Genomic DNA, 3,293 nt, shown 5'->3' with positions numbered 1-3,293 from the left:
CACCCCTCAGGGAAAACTCAGGGAAAGAAGCAGGATTCTTGTCTAGTCTGCCAGCCTCCAAAGTAGCCACCTCCTTCCAGGGTTCAACACCCCTGCAGAAGGCAAACCTGAAGGTGAGAAGAAACAGTATAAACGTAACTACAACTTAATTACAAAGTGGAAAAAAAAAAAAAAAAAAAAAACCTTGAGGGTTGTTTCATTTCCTGCTAGTTTCTTGGGTTTCTAACAGTTCCTGGTACAAGGTAACTGCTCAATAAATACTCAAATAAATGAATCAGTGAATGAAGCTGCCAAAATAACTGATGCTTTATAAAGGATACGGAATCACTATTCCATTCCAAAGAAAAGTGACCATAATTAAGATGACATTAACTTAAATGGACATGAGGATCAAAAACCACATGCTTGCATCATCATTTGAAAATCACCCAGAAGCATCCAGTACCAGTCTGGAGCCTCAGCCACGCCTCCTCCAGCCACCTCTCTCTGCTGTGTCCACCCCTTGCTCCTCTCTCCATCTGCCCATGTATCCTGGCTGGGAGCCTGGCTTTCAGCCCAGCTTCCTCTGTCCTCTGCACCACCCACGTCAAATCTGCCACCCAGTCACTCACCCCTGCCTCCCAGGTCACCTTCCCTGAAGCTAACCTCGTGCTCCTCAGCCTCTGTGGCCCCTTCTATGGGCAATGCTCCTGCACTCCGCTGCACAGAGTGCAGTGTTTAGCTGTTGGTTACTCGCTCAGACGTGTCTGACTCTTTGCGACCCCATGGACTGTAGCCTGCCATGCTCCTCTGTCCATGGAATTTCCCGGGCGAGAATACTGGAGTGGGTTGCCATTCCCTTCTCCAGTTGATCTTCCCAGCCCAGGGATTGAACCCGCATCTCCTGTGTCTCGTGCACTGGCAGGTGGATTCTTTACCGCTAGCGCCACCTGGGACACCGGGCTCGCTACAACTCAACTGGGCCACGTAACCCCTTCTCCAACTTCCCTCAACCTTCTGTTGATGAGATGGGTCTAGATAGATCCCTCAACAACACACAAGTCAAGCACTCAGCATGGATTTTTACCTAAGTGATCCCTCACAATGTCCCAAACTTGGGTCCAACCATTACCACCTCTAATAGTTAAGAGAGCTGAGATGGAAGAGAGATAACAAAGAGGGGGTTGCAAGGTTCCCCCAGAGGAAGGCAGTTCTGTCGAAAAACTTAAATTCAGAATTAAATAATAAAAACATAGACTCTCCCCTAAATCAGCCATCCATGCCCCATGAAAATATGAATCATCATGGCAATTATGAGGTAATAATAACCAGCGATGTTGGGCTGTTGGAAAACTGTGTTGAGCCTGCAGGGTTTAGGAGATCATCCGTGAAAAGTCCCATTGTTGCTCTCTTCAGAACTTTTAAGCTGGATATCAGCCATGTTAGAGTTCCCTGTTGACTGCAGTTGGGGACCCAGAGGAATAAGATGGGCCTCCAAGGAGTCTTTCTTGGGAGCTCTCATTCAAAACACTACTCCAACACACCTGGGTAATACTATACTATGCCAAGCCACTATCAGAGACTGAATGTTTGTGTTCCCCCACCCTCAGTTTAGAATCTGCCCACCAGTGCAGGAGACACAAGAGACGTGGGTTCTATCTCTGGGTCAGGGAGATCCCCTGGAGAAGGAAATGGCAACCCACTCCAGTACTCTTGCCTGGAGAATCCCATGGACAGAGAAGCCTAGCAGGCTACAGTCCATGAGGTCACGAGCAGCTGAACACAACCGAGCAACCGAGAGCACATGCTCCCAGTTTAAGATGCTGATGTTCCAAACCCCAGTGTGATAGGTTTGGGAGGTGGGGGTCTTTGGGAGGTGATTAAGTCTGGATCAGGTCATCAAGTGGTGCCCTCATCATGACCCCTTATAAGAAGAGGAAGAGACAGGCGAGCCCTGTCTGTCTGCCTCCTCCCTCCCCTCTCCTGCTGCCTCTTCCTCCATTTTTCTCTCCCTCTTCTTCTTCCCCTCCTTCTTCTTTTCCTCCTCCTCTTCCGTCTTCTTCCTCTTCTCCCTTGCCTCCCACCCTCCTCCTCACTCTCTCCATTCCTCTCTCCTTCCCCTCCTCCCCCTCCTCTTCCTTCTCTTCCTTCCCCTTTCCACTCTCTGTTTCCCCTCTCCCTTCCCCATCATCCCTCCCCTCCCCACTAGCACACACCAAGGAAAGGCCACATGAGGATGTAACAGGAAGACAGCCATCTTCAAGTCAGGAACAGAGTCCCCATCAGGAAAAGAATTTGTTGGCACTTTGATCTTGACTTCTCAGTCTTCAGAAGCATGAGAAATAAATGTGTGTCGTCTAACCTATGTCTATGGTATTTTGTTATGGCAGCCCTGACTAAGAAAGCAACTGAGATCTCCTTTAGAAACTTGAATAACACTTAACCAGAAAAAGTCAACAAAACGTATGACAACATTCTGAGCCAACTCTGGCATCCCCGCCTCCATTCCCCACCCCCACCTCCCTCTGCATAAGTGGTTACCAAATATTTTCAAACTGCATTTTCCCTACTGAACAAGAAAAACACAAATACCATACTTAAAATACTACAGTTGTCTTTATGAGGCACCATCATTTTAAGGAAACAATAGTTCAAACAACAACATACAGATTATGTTTTTTTCTACAGGAAAAAAAGAAGACACTGAATTTTACATACAAAATTAGCTTTAAAGTAGAAAAATGCTACCATTCAGATTCCAAGCACTTGATCTGTGACAGTTCTGACCCACAGAAAGTGAAGTTGCTCAGTCGTGTCTGACTCTTTGCGACCTCATGGACTGTAGCCTACCAGGCTCCTCCGTCCACGAGATTTCCCAGGCAAGAGTACTGGAGTGGGTTGCTATTTCCTTCTCCAGGGTATCTTCCCAACCCAGGAATCGAACCTGGGTCTCCCGCATTGGAGGCAGATGCTTTAACCTCTGAGCCACCAGGGAAGGGAAGCCCTCTGACCCATAAAGTCTGCATAAAAAGATGAACATGACTTCCCCATGTGCCCAGGGCCACCATAAAGTTTTCAAGGTCATAAAGATCTCCTCTTGTGACTGTATTAGATTTCTGTGTCAGACCATTTGGGATATCAAATTATCCCAAGCCTAACAGGTTAAGATAGCACTCGTTGGCCAACTTACAGCTCATGGGGGAGATGTCCGTGGCTGACGCTGGCTGGGCTCTCTGCCCAGGGTCTTCCAAGATTGAAATCACACGCAGGGTGCGTACATTCTCTTCTGGAGGTGCTAGCGAAGACTCAAGCTC

The 3,293-nt window shown here is 47.8% G+C and overlaps 1 non-coding gene across 1 annotated transcript; it reads right to left on the bottom strand.

The window, feature by feature from the left end:
* Nucleotides 2,903-2,974, bottom strand: TRNAW-CCA. Its single transcript has one exon. It is a non-coding gene; the product is annotated as a tRNA-Trp (tRNA).

This window comes from Capra hircus, chromosome 11, assembly GCF_001704415.2.
Source record: "Capra hircus breed San Clemente chromosome 11, ASM170441v1, whole genome shotgun sequence".
In the NCBI taxonomy this organism is placed as follows: Eukaryota; Metazoa; Chordata; class Mammalia; order Artiodactyla; family Bovidae; genus Capra; species Capra hircus.
Note: the sequence above shows the minus strand (reverse complement) of the source record. Positions and strands in the feature narration are given on the sequence as shown.